General features: G+C 40.0%; 1 pseudogene across 1 annotated transcript; it reads left to right on the forward strand.

Moving 5' to 3' along the window:
* Positions 1-775: 775 nt before the first annotated feature.
* Positions 776-13,407, forward strand: LOC148721538 (polyunsaturated fatty acid 5-lipoxygenase-like; annotated as a pseudogene). The gene is made up of 12 exons (XR_015992494.1): positions 776-797; positions 4,653-4,987; positions 5,295-5,436; positions 6,185-6,325; positions 8,274-8,392; positions 8,587-8,784; positions 8,992-9,098; positions 9,663-9,917; positions 10,321-10,427; positions 10,877-10,979; positions 11,960-12,178; positions 12,787-13,407. The product of XR_015992494.1 is annotated as a polyunsaturated fatty acid 5-lipoxygenase-like (transcript).
* The last annotated feature ends 265 nt before the right edge of the window (positions 13,408-13,672 follow it).

Consider the following 13,672-nt stretch of genomic DNA (forward strand, 5'->3'; position numbering starts at 1 on the left):
GTTCTTTATATAGGTGTTTCAGTTTGTATGTCTTTAATTATTCAAATTCATAACAAAGATAAGCCGAAAATTCTATACTAATTGTTGGCACAAATAGACAATATCTACTCGAAAGCATTGTCATATTCATTCTGTTTGGTAGATAATTGAGTGGGATATATGCATTTTAAAATCACGTCCTCATCCTACAAGTTGAAGTTATTTGCACATGACTGCGCAATTCGAGATGCAAAGTTAGTTTTCCATTTGACTGCATTTCGAGTGTTAAAGAGAGATGTTGAATGCTCATCTGCAAAATAAGCGTCCTTGATGTTGGTCATGAAGGGAAAAAGGCGAGAGAAATTTAAGAACGTGTCCGGAAAAACATACAAGTCGTTTTTCTTCTTAGGTCTGTACTAGTTACGTGCTAGCGTACATAGACCTCCTCGACCTCCTGACCTTACCGAAGACTCGCAAACCAATATTTTTCTCACTTTGCATCAAAGTTCCACTCGATGGAAGTTGATTTGATTGGTTTCATTCGCTAATTCTGGAACTGGGTTTAGTTGTTGCTCAAAGGAGCCGGTGCGATCGCAGAAGAGAACAAGTTGAGTTTGAAAATCTTGAGTTTAATATACCATATGAACAGTCCATTTCAGGCGGCGTGAATTTTTTAATAACTATTACTTTTATTTCTTAAATTTCTATTTCTAGTGTATTTTTTTTTTTATTATTCTTTTAATTGTTTCATCATATTTTATTTTTTTTTAGACTCCGCACTCCGCACTCCACGTTTTCGGAACAGCCAACAATGATAGGTATCTCTCACGCGAAGTTTTTTGTGAGAGAAAATTGGGGTGTATTCACTGATCTGGAAAGTTTTAATTTGCAAAACAGAACACAAACAAACGAAAAAAAGCATTGGACCCAAACCGAAGAAAAAAATTGACAAAACAGGCATTTGACATGCACGCATTGAAGCTCACGAAATTAAATATCACCTGCACGTAGTTTACCTTGCTGCCCAATATTTAATAACGAGCTAACGGCACTAAGGCTAGACGTACATTTCCTAAATCTAACTCCAAGAGACCAAGAAAAACGAAAAACAAAACGTGACCTTCATGCGTTTAAGTGGGTCGGATATAAAGCCTATGCCTTCGTTATTATTTTAATTAGTTGGCGCCTTTCACTTTCAGTTATACATGAACAATGCCAATACTCCGTAGAAATTGTACTTGACTGTTCACAGAGCATCAAACAGTCTGCGACAGTTAACCTTCTCTGGGCTGGGTTGAAATGAAGCTTTTCGTTGCGTTCGTCTCCTTGTTCGGAGGCCTATCAACAGTTTCGCGGTAAGCCTTAACTTCCGTTTACTCATCAAGAAAAAACTAGACAGCATCGCTTCGATACATATGAATGCTTGAGCAAATTTAAATGCAGTGGGTCGCTTTCCCTAACACACAAAGTAATTGTAAGGGGTGGAGCAGCCGAGCATAATGATGCAATGGAATGAGTGCCTTAGTATGTTATGACAAAGGACAGTCTAATCTGTCTACCTTCGATATCTATATATATAGAAATCGTTAGTAGAACTCAGGCCAACAAAGGTGCACCGCGCCAGGAGGATCAATAAAGATTCGCAGTCCAAACCTAACAGCAAATACGAATGTAGAAAGTTAAAAAAATGCGAGGATGGACAACTTCTGACGTAAAAAATATAAAATATTTTGATAAGAACGTTTCGGTCAGAGACCTTCTTCAGTTATTTACCTGGTGTATATATATATATGATAGAGAACGGAGTGGTCAACTGAAGACTTGACTTGGCATTTATTACTATTTAGTTTCGTACTACACAGCTTGTGTAGCACTCGTAGGATAAAATTGCCAAATGCGAACCTACAACGTTACACTGATTTGAAATAACGTGATAGCTACCATACGTGACGCGCGCACAATAAAGGTAATATATATATATATATATATATATATATATATATATATATATATATATTATTATTCATTTATTTTCGCATAAGTCAAGTTCTGTATCATAGCTGGATCGATATTGATCTTGGCTGAGCCACGAAAAACAACGTGCATGTATCTGCATCACATATAAGAATCGCTTAATTGGGTTGATAAAGAGAGCCGGGATCAGTTTGTTCTGTAAAAGAAATTATCAATGCTTTACAGCTGTCACTCCATCAAGAAAACCTTAGAAGAAATGAACTTAAAGCTCCAGCGGCCAACAGGATTCAATTTCGCCTTTAATAGTTTACGTATGGATCGTACATTTGTTTTGCCATTAAAGCTAAGCTTTCTGAAACATGGGTCTTCATTTTTGGATGAGTTCTCTACACACTTTTGAACTATGGAAAATAACTGACGCTACTCTTATCTGTTGTGCAATTTTACGCACAATAGCTTTTAGCTCAAAAGACGCTTTCATTCCACATCAATAAACTTGATTTATGTATCATATGCATGTATTCCGCGCCAAAAAAACCGCACGAAAACTATTTAGGCCAAAGTGGCTCAAAATGGTTTAAAATCAAGTCTTTTATGGTTCGCTATTAATATTTCAAAACTGATCATCGAATCAAAACTGTAGCCAGATTATGGCATCAATATCATGCCGACATACGACATCCTTTTGATCTGCAACCTCTTTTGTCTGTTTTCTTCACGCTCGAAAATGGTCTATTCATTTGTTTCATTTATCTTTATGTTAATTGCTAGACTGGTTGGGGATCATTATATAGTGATGCTATTTCAGCACAATAGTGACGCATAAATAGTTAGCATAGTATTGTGAAACATGGAGCTTAAACAGATCAACAACACCCTTCTGTTAATCTGCGCTCGTATTCAAGTTTAGAGATAGTGAGAAAAAAAGTGAGAAAGCGTTCCTTTGATGAAGGAAGGGGAGAGAGGCTTGGAATTCTGCCGTCAAGCTCACAAACAAGAGTGCACTTCAACCATGATTTTTTTTTCTTTGTAGATTACTTCATTTTTATTCAAACTACTGAAGCAATATTTAGAAAAGCAGACAACCTTGTAGATACAATTTACGATACATTATCCGCAGCAATGCTACTAACTACGTTAGCATACTTACAGAACTACTTATATATTACAATGCATTAGTTATATTACTACTGATTATGTTGATTTACCAACAATACAACTGGTGAAGTCGCCTTATTTATGATATTACTAATTACGTTACGTTATTTGAAATATAAATTATTTGTCGGATACTTTAAATTACTGACTGACGCTATTTAATCTACTTCTTACATTATTACATTAGAGAGCGTTAAAAAAAACAGCAACAACAACAAAACACATTTACACCAGTAACGTTAAAAAGACTTTTTATTCAAAAAGAGCTATGGCAAGCTAGGTCAAAAATACATTTTGGAAACAGGGTTATTCCTGACTACAACGTGGGTCAAAAAAAAATCACCGTTGACATCTCTAGCGGTTTCAAGCAGGTGCTTTTCTTTCTTTGTAGCCTGCAGTGCAGGCGTCGTATTATGGCGAGTTAACGTTCTAAGCTCGTAATCATTTATCCGAATGCCATGTTTAATTTGGAGTCAGAGTGGACGGTAGGGGTAGGGGGCTGCGGAATGTCGAATATTCACTCCCCCACCCCAGCTCCTCTTCTTATTTTTGACCATCAGTCACTCCCTTGGTACAAATTTCTTTCTCTTCCCAACCTTCCGCTGCCATAAAAATCAAAGATGGCGGCCATTTTTTGCTGAGAAAATACAGAGCACTCACTCGCCCTACCTACGACTGCTCTGCAGGTTATTTTCTTGGTGAATCGAAGTTTTTTTCTTTAGAAAAAAAATAGTCACCCTATTAGCTTTGATCATAAGTGTAAATTACCTCAAGTGAAAAAGAACCAAAACAGTCTACAAGGTTAACAGACTGATCATCATTAATCACGTGGACGGGTGAGAGGAAGGGGAAGGGGGGAGGGGAAGGGGGGAGGGAAAGGAGAAGGAGTGAGGGGAAGGGAAAGGGGAAGGGAGGAGGGTAAGGGGAAGGGGGAGGGGAAGGGGAAGAGGAAGGGAAAGGGGGAGGAAAAGGGGGATGGGAAGGGAAAGGGGGAAGGGGGAGAGGAAGGGAAAGGGAGAAAGGGGAGGGGAAGGAAGGAGAGGAAGAAGAAGGGGGAGGGGAAGAGGAAGAGGAAGGAGGAGGAAAAGGGCAAGGGGGAAGGGGAAGGGGGAGAGAAAGGAGAATGGGGGAGGGGAAGGAGAAGGGGGAGAGGGAGGGAAGGGGGAGAGGAAGGGGATGGGGAGGGGAAGGGAAGGGGGAGAGGAAGGAAAAGGGGGGAGGGGAATGGGAAGGGAGGAGGGGAAGAGAGGAGGGGAAGGGGAAGGGGGAGGGGAAGGGGGATTCGAAGGACGTCGGTGACGTAACAAGGCTTTATAGAATTCTAATGTTCCCCCTCACTGGCTGTCAATTATCTACAGTATTCCCTTTAAACTCTGTAAGCGACTATCGATCCCCCACATCCGTTCCCCTTGAAGACATCTGACCTCTCCCGCCGAAAAAAACTCCAAACTTTCCCCTTTGCTTAGGCGAGAAATAATGAATGGTCCCCGCCATCCATTTTGAATGATGTTTTCTTTTTTATTGTTCATGGTATGCCTCAGCCGCCGATTGTGAGGTGTCTCTACCTCAACACGCCTCTCCTGAGTGTAAATCCATTAGAAATGCTGCTCTCGACAAACTCAAAGAAACATATACCATGAAACCAAGTCCATACGGCTTTGTGCTGTTGAACATGACCATTTCTGAGCTTGGAGCTGTCGCACTAAAGGACCCATTTATTAGCTACTACACCAGAGCATACGTGGGAATGACACAGACAAGCAACGGGATTTTGCAGAGGTACAATAACGCAACCGCGGGACAAGAAATAACTGGATTGTCGGACTATCTCAAGATGTCAGAATTTTTTCAGACAGTTCTGGAGCCAGTACTTGGGGTAAATATCATTCTCTTTCCTATTGACACATGAACCGACGTAAAGCTTTTTTTTTTTAGACCTGCAGGAGAGCTCCACGAACGGACATCACAGCCACTGGCAAAGCTCTCCTTACTCAAATTTTTTTTAGCAGTTCTTTACGAAAAAGAAACTTTCCACACTCACAAAACAGAACAAACTCTGAAGAAAAAGGTTCAAGCTATTCGTTCCCATACGCTTGGATTTTCCCTTTACATAGCTTAGCTCTGCGCTGGTCTCATTTGGTCCAACTAAGCAAACTAATTGAACTTATATTTTCTGCCTCCAGGAATATGTGAGGCCAGCTTCAAGGCACGAAGCATTTATAGACAACAAAACCCAATGGATCAGTGATAGATTTTTCACTCAGCAGCGTCTAGCAGGGAATAACCCGTTGATAATCAGACGGGTAATCATCAAAGGGCAGCAAGGTAAAACTTATTGTTAACTGAAGGTCAAGTCTGTACTCGAGCCAAGTGCCTCGCAAAGAGTCACGGTTGCCTAATGAATAGTGCACTGAACTCTGGGTCGAGAGGTCTGGGAACGAGAACCGCCCAGGTCAATGCGTATTGTCCTTGATTAAAACACTTTACTCTCAAAGTGCCTCTCCCCAGGGTCCAGTCATTCGAAGGCCGATTAAATTGTAATCCCGGTTTCTACATTTCTCTGTTCAAAAGCCGTTGAGGGACAATTTTCCCAATTCTTTTAAGAGCATTCAAACATAAAACTGTGGACGTATGGAATTAAACTGAGTTTTCTTTTAAAGCTCTCAGATCTGAAATCAAATTTCACACTAACCCTGGGTTATCTTAACCCAGCTTTGAACAAGCCGGCTCAGGAGTATAAAAGGATACCGGCGAATTCTCAGGGGAGCCTGATGAAATGCTAACTAGTGAAATATGAACTTCAGACTACTGACATGACAAACCTATGCCCAGGGCAGCTGACAGTGGGATCATTGTGGTGCATTATGGGTTAGTAGACTAGCTAACTGACTGAGAATCATACAAACTCACATGAGCATGGAGTGACTGACGGACGGACGGACAGACACCGAACTGCCTACTGATAGTCTCAGGCTGCGTAACTGCCAGACCGAGGTAGTGTGGGTATGTATATAAAACCTGATGGTCTGTCCTACGTTAGTGATGAAGACGATTTTTTATTTGTACCATTTAGGATGTGCCGCAAAGACAACTCGAGGGAAATGCTGTCGTTTCCCTTTTACATATCGTGGTAGAGTTTACCGTCAGTGTACGACTGTAGATAGCCACAGGCCATGGTGTTTTACAAGGAAGAGAAAATGGGGATACTGTGCAGGTACAATGAAACTTAATCTGATGATTCGTGTTCTTAAAGTTGACTTCACTGTGTTGTTTTCCGTTAACTCATTCATTTATCGTTTTTTTTCTTTTGATTGATTTTTCAATTTCATCTGTTGATGAAAATTTTAAAATAATCCTACACTTAACATACTTTAATTAAAAATGCATGCTCACGTTTTTGCATCAGCAACACTTAGCATTACACGTTGTGGTATTTCTACGAGTTCTTCTAGAAAAGGACTGAACATGGCTAAATAGTCAAGTCGTATACTTACACGAGATCAGGGCTGTGCGTGGGTTTCAATGTGTGAGTCTTAGAGTATGCTCTAAGACTCACACCTTTAAACCCACGCACAGCCCTGATCTCGTATCCAGATCTTAATCTTATCGTGTAACCGTAACTGCTTGGCCGTGAAAGGTCTGGGTACGAGACTTCTTCAGCCCTTTAGGCGACCTAACTTACCGTCAAAGAACCACGCTCAACCAGAGTGCTTTGCGCACAATTGTTATTGTTATTATCCGGGAACTCGATACTTTTTCTCACACACCAAATGGAAACGGCAAAGAATTTAGAAGAGGTATAGTGACGACGTTTTCTGTCTGTGGAAAAGAACCAAAGACAAAAAAGAAAGAATTTCAGTAGGACGGGCAAACAGCTACATTCTGTCAAGAGATTATATTCTCTTGATTCTGCACATTGTAGCACGATGCAATCACTGATCACGGCTGAAATATCAGACTCAGATGTTATATTCTAGGACCGAACAGTGAATGAAAGCGAGAGGTTTAACAGGGAATCGACCCTTCACGTCCAAACGCATTACAAAGAGACGAAGACCTTCGAATACTTGAATTTTTATTCGTGTCATTCATCAGGCTCAAAGAAAGAATTCGTAAAAGGAGAAGCGCTACACCATCTATGAATAAATTCGTCAGGCTCCACGTTCGATAAAAACCCACAGTTTTTCAAAATATAATAACTTTAGAAGAAATGTATCTCTGAATTTGTCTCACCGGGAGTGGAAGGTCACTCAAAAACTTACATGAGATTAGGCTTGAGATCGATTGTAAATGTTTCCACGTCCGGCCATCCCCCAAGAGGCTGAGAGGAGCTTTATAGTTGCTTTTCCTCCGAAATGCTGTGTAGCAAGGCTTCTGCAAACTCCTTGATCGTTTTCTTGCTAAATCCCAAAGCTTTCTTTCGCTCACTCCATGTTCTTACATTGATCTAGTCAGCCATATAATACGGTGGCTTTCCATCGTGCAGGATGACCTTTTTTCGATGGCTTCGTTGTCGCGAACGCGAAAAGAAATAACGAAAATACGTAGTAAACAGATGATAGATACGTATGATGCACGATCCTCGCAGTAGAGAACGCTATTTATGCAATAGCGAAAATCAGACTATATGAACTTCATATATTCGCAGTATCTGATTTATCATCACGGGTTTATTACGAATCAACTTAACGGCCTGCTCCCAGTTGGCTTGTTAGCTCAATAGGTAGAACGCTGTACTAGTATCGCAGAGGTCAGTGGTTCGAATCCCGTAAAGGCCTGAATTTTTTTTTTCAGGTCTGATTCTCGCTATTGCATAAGTAGCGTTCTCTACTGCGAGGATCGTGCATCATACGTATCTATAACCGCAGTTCAAAGTTTATGAACTTCATATATTCACCGTATCAGATGATAGATACTTGAAGAAACCAGATGAGGGTATGAAAAGCCGGTTCTCTATCACGATTGCAAATATTTAGTCGAATAATATTACGCATACGGTAAGCTTTCCTTTTCTGTAATACAAAAACTACTGAGAAAGGCCACTACTCATGCAATGCATCCGGGTTGGGCGTGGCCCTCTAAGCCCGCGGGTGCCATTTCGCTATAATTCTCGACGTTCAGTCAAGCTTACGTTGACATGATCACATATCCTATTTTCTCAGAACCAGAACCAGAAATACCAGGACTGGATTTTAGTCATTTGAAAGAAACAATGAACCCTGACTTTCACTGGGCTGGTGCCGTCAGATCGGCTTTGGGAACTAGTGATTCTTTGGAAGATGTATGTTCGCTTGATTTGTTAAATTAACAGAAGTCTGTGTCGTGAGTGAGTATGAAAATCTCTTCGCCAATAGTCCCTCTCAGTCTTTAAAATTAGTGTTTTCATCTTCATATGTGTAAGTCTTTGATTACGACAAGTAGGACCAGGAAAGTTTCAACTCATACGGCATAATCCCTTTTTTTGTTGTATTGTAGGCCATAAAGCAGGGTCGTATTTACGCTCTTCGTTATGAGTTGTGTGACGATTTGGGTCGAGCTCCTGACCTCACAGAAGAGACCAAAGGAGGACGATGTGGAACTTTCTTTCCCCCATTGCACTTTTTGCGTCGAAGACAGTTAGAGGCAAAAAGAATGAACTTGTACCTGTTGCCATACAAATGGACCACACACCAGGTTAGCCACAGTAGACGTTTGGGGAAATGATGAGACAAACTTCATTGCATAAGACCCATATCTGCATTAGAAAAAATATCACCAATGGGTTGAGGAATTCCTGATACCTAACTACTCGATCATGGTGCCTCTATAACTCGTAATCCAGCTCGAGGCAAAAGCCTTGGTAGGCTTACCTTAACGTTATCAATATATCTTCTTTAATAGATTCAGCGGTGTATACTCCAGCCGATGAAGACAACTGGTTACTTGCAAAGCTTAATGTTCAGATCACAGACATCGGATATGCTCAAATCACGGAACATCTTGCCAAGGTAAAATCAGCCTAACGGTTCATTTAGCCGGAATCAGGGAGGCCTGATTCATATTTCATGTAACAACTGAAGGACAAATATCAACACCCTATTTTTGATCAAATTTATGTACATTTTAGCTGACAGATTTAGGGTTCTCCTGAGTAGAACCATCCTTTTTTTCCTTTTCCTTTCTGTTTTTAATTTTTCCATGGGGGCATAAACAAATCCCAATAGTCCTCTTTTGGCTATCGGATGCGATATACCTACTGCACTGGCCTGTATATTCACGGCCCCTGTTAACGAAATGGCTGGTTAACAAAAGCACAGCAAAGAGGTGATACAACATAAAAACTTAATTTCATGAAACAATTCAATCCTTATTTCAAAAAACAAACAAATTTAAAAGAAAAACAGAATCAGGGAAAACGATTAAGGGCCAAGGTGTAGGATTAAGATTGGTGTTGGGAAAATAATCTACCATCAGTTTCAAATTAGCCTTTGCTGAAATATGAAGTGTTATATCGATGATTGTTGAGTTGATATCCATGGATAAGTGAAGTATGTCTTCTTACAATCCTATAGATCCATTTCTTTGTGGAGCCCTTTTGCGTCTCTTTAAAACGTACCCTGCCGCCCAAGCACCCGTTGAACCAAATGCTGAAGTATCATTGCCGAGAAGTAACTATCCCAAATACCTTTGGAACACCTGTTCTTCTAGGCGATACAGGCTTCGCAGCTTTGCTGTTTGCATATGGAAAACAAGGAGCTTTGAAGCTTATTCGAGATGTACATCCGTTGACATCATGGGAAATAACTGACTTCAGGGAAGAAATCAAGGTATCTCTTTATCCCTCACGATACCTAGCTATATAACCTCAATTACGCAAGAATTTAAAGGAATAAACGGGGTAAGTTTCTAAAGAAACTATGTTGTTGCGCCGGTGGGGGAGTATAACAAGGTAATTTTGGTGTGCCCAACCCCCAACCTGGAGGGCCAGTGATCACTTTCTGTCTGGTCTCTACCCTTCTACCTGTCCAGCTTGGGTGGCCCTACCAGGAGACGAATCTCCCGCATGTATAGCACTAGGGGTTACGGAGACACACAAGCTCCCACGACCGACGCCAAGGTAGTGATCCTCCGGGGAGATCTATCATAAGCGCATCTGTATAACTTAGTTATATATTTTAGGAGTAAGATTTAAGTATTTCAATCAAGCTAGGGCTGTTTTATTTTAACCAGAAACGTGGTGTGTTCGACAAGAATCTTCTACCATACTATCCGTTCCGAGATGATGGCTTGGTGATCTTAGCGGTAATTGAAGATCTAGTGAGGAGTTACATTAACTTGTAAGTGAAGCTGTAAGTTGGTGTTCTAAATCCATATTAGGAAGAGCATTGAAGGCATTTCCTCATGAATAGTATAACAGATAGATAAACACAAAAATGGGCAACTTTTTTGGATGCTAAATGTTAATGATGACGGCATACGATGATTCCAAATAAAGGCAGGGGTTTTGGTTTCATTTTTTTTCTTTTATGCCGATCGAAGCTATGTTTAATTTGGAAGACACTTGGGAACAAAAGTTAATACGATACAAAAGCAAGAAGGAACAAAAATTCCTCATGACGGAGAAAATCAACAAGGAAATGAAATGACGAATTTGTAAAATGATTGGTTCAAATTTTATACGTTGCACATGTTATAACGTAGCGCTTTTAACCTTTCAATCCAGACTTATGGCAATCAAAGTAGGGAGCAAAATATCAAATTCAAATTTCGTGATTTTATTCGTTAGATATTACAGAAATGATGAAAGCGTGAAGGAAGATGTGGAACTGCAAGCGTACCTGAATGAGGTGTCACTGGATGGAACTGGACCGAATGGAGGAATTGGACAGGTATATTAATAAAAGCGGGGTATTGAAACCTCTAGATGTTCCAAACGCATCCTTATCTATTTTCCACCTGGTGAATCATTGAGGTCTCAATTGGAAACTTATTCAACATCACCCAAACACTCACAAGGTTCCTTATAGATTGTTTGATTAAGATCAGCACTGGAAAAGCAGTTCAAAGCGAAACCTAGGAGTAACAAAAATCGTCAAAGTCATATCTTTGTTGGAGCTGGACGACCTAACTTTGCTAACAGATCGAAACTGACCAATTGCGACTGACTTACGCTTTTTGAGTATTTCACATTGCAAATTGCACATCGAAAAATTGGCCAATCAGTTTTTGCTAACAAGAATTATAAACTTCCTGGACTTACACAAAGCTTCTTATGTGATGCTGATGACGATTCCCGCCCAGTTGTTAAACTGTTAGCCACAACTACCGAAAAACTTTTAATCATGCGTGTCATTCCCCATCATTAACGTCAAGATCTGAACAAAACATCTCTACATTAACAGTACACTCAAAAGGTTTCCTATAGTTTGCTTTAGATTACTAAGTGAAAAAAAAGTGTCTGTTTGTTTGATCGTCTTTTTTGTTAATGTTTTCAACAAATGAACCCATCAAAACGACTCAACTTTACTGATGGATCGAAAGTGACAGATTTATCCTACCAGGATCTTGTAGTCAATCCGGCCCTCCGTGGCAAAACTGACTTACATCTTGTCACAAACCTTATATTGATACTCGAAGAAAAAACAACTCCTAATTCTATTAGTTACTGATGATTTCCATCAGTTGTCCAAATGTCCGTCACAACTACCGATGACGGTCTTCTTCAGAGCTAATCTCACTTACACGATCATACCAGACGATCGTATTTCTTGTATGTAAAATTATTTACCTGAAATATACGCCCTATGCAAATGCTTTCATGTTTTAAGTTACCGCTAAGGCTAAAGACGTTTCGTTCTCTTCCTTACAGATTAAAGGTTTGCCACCAAGTGTTGATTCCAAAAGGGAGCTCTGCGAGATCCTTAGTCGTTTCATTGCGCACGTGACTATCTATCACGCATCGGTTAATTACGTCACTACGGATTACCCAGAATATATCCCCAACCAACCAACTAAACTGTACAACGACTCCAGAGTGGAAGATGGACAATTCTCGTTTCTGAGACTGCCAAACAGAGTTGCAAGTGCAGTGAGTAAAAGTTTTGTTGATTCTAGTTCCTCTCTTTAGTTTGTGGTTTGGAGCAAGATTTGCATGATTAGTTTGCCATTCTTCGTGGAAATGAGCTTTCATCGAGAGTTTCACTAGGAAGCTCTGATTTTGACATACGTCTTTAAAAACGGTATAATGGATTTTACTCTGAATCATTTCAGTATTTCACCTCGTCGTATGTCCATCAAAATAACGATTTCTTAGTAAATAATGTTTATTGCCTTTGTGTTTGGTGCAATCACCGATAAATCCGATGAAAACTGGCATTAACAAGGTGCCTGAAAAGGAAAACACTGTTTCAAAATATGTGAAATGGTTTCCCCATCGTCATCAACAACTTTAAATGAGTAGTTGGGTAAAATCTAGCTTTAATAAACATCCTTAATTCATCCCTACTAAAAAATGTTTTTACCTCAATGATTTATCTTTCGCGAGTAACTCGGTCACTTGTCGAGGAAGGAGTTGTGGTTTTTTCCATTAATACTACTAAAAACATTTCCTAGCTAAGAAAAGTTTGGTGGATAGCTTGCTTGTGTAAACACGACTACAGCGTTGTACGCTTGATCTTAAATAATTTCTTTTTGCAGATCCAGTCTGCTGCATTTAATAATCTGGGAAGTTTGCGGTTTGACTCTTTGTTTGACTACGGCAACGAGCTTGACGACACTAAGGCTGTGAACCTGGTCAATAAATACTATTGTCATCTGATGGACCATATTCAGTCGTATTTGCAACACAAGAACCGTTGGCGGGAGAAGAATGGCCTCCTCACATATCCGTATTTTATTCCAAGATGGCTGCCTAATGGCATTCAGACTTAATCGACTATACTTGTGGGATAGTATTACGTCCGTTAGATTTGTGTGCGTGCTAGTGTTATTAGCATCGGGTATACAATACTTATATGTAGCTTTACTCAAGTGTCTCCGACTTGGAATTATACCTTGCTCAATGGCATTCAAACCTTGTCAAACAAACTTGGCAAAAAACAAATAATTGCTTTAGCTAGTTTAGTGTGATTTTGACGGCATGGTTACAAAATACATTGCGGCTTGAACTAAAGTGGAGGGTAAAAAATGTAGAATGAGGTATGGGGCTACATTGGAGTTGTGTCTATAAGGTTGAGGATATAAAAAAGGTGCAGATAATACACTGCCTAAAAGTAATTGCTGTTTATGATACCAGGACACTACTGTAATGTATTGGAAAGCAAATTAAACATTCCTCAGCTTGTTCGCAAAGACTCCTTACTTGTATGATGTTGAAAATGCGTTTTGTATGAGAAAGCGCTGTACCAAAGAAATTTAAAAGAAAAAGGAAACTTGAAAATTTCTCTTTGAGTTTTCGCTCTCATTTAATTCGAACGACTGCTAGAGCATTTGCGACAAGTGCGTGACTGTTGCCCGCAATCGAGTGAATAGTGCGTGTCCTGGTTGGAATTATAAACCTGAATTCAGAACCATCATAACGCCA

Source organism: Stylophora pistillata, chromosome 10 (genome assembly GCF_964205215.1).
Source record: "Stylophora pistillata chromosome 10, jaStyPist1.2, whole genome shotgun sequence".
NCBI classification, from domain to species: Eukaryota; Metazoa; Cnidaria; class Anthozoa; order Scleractinia; family Pocilloporidae; genus Stylophora; species Stylophora pistillata.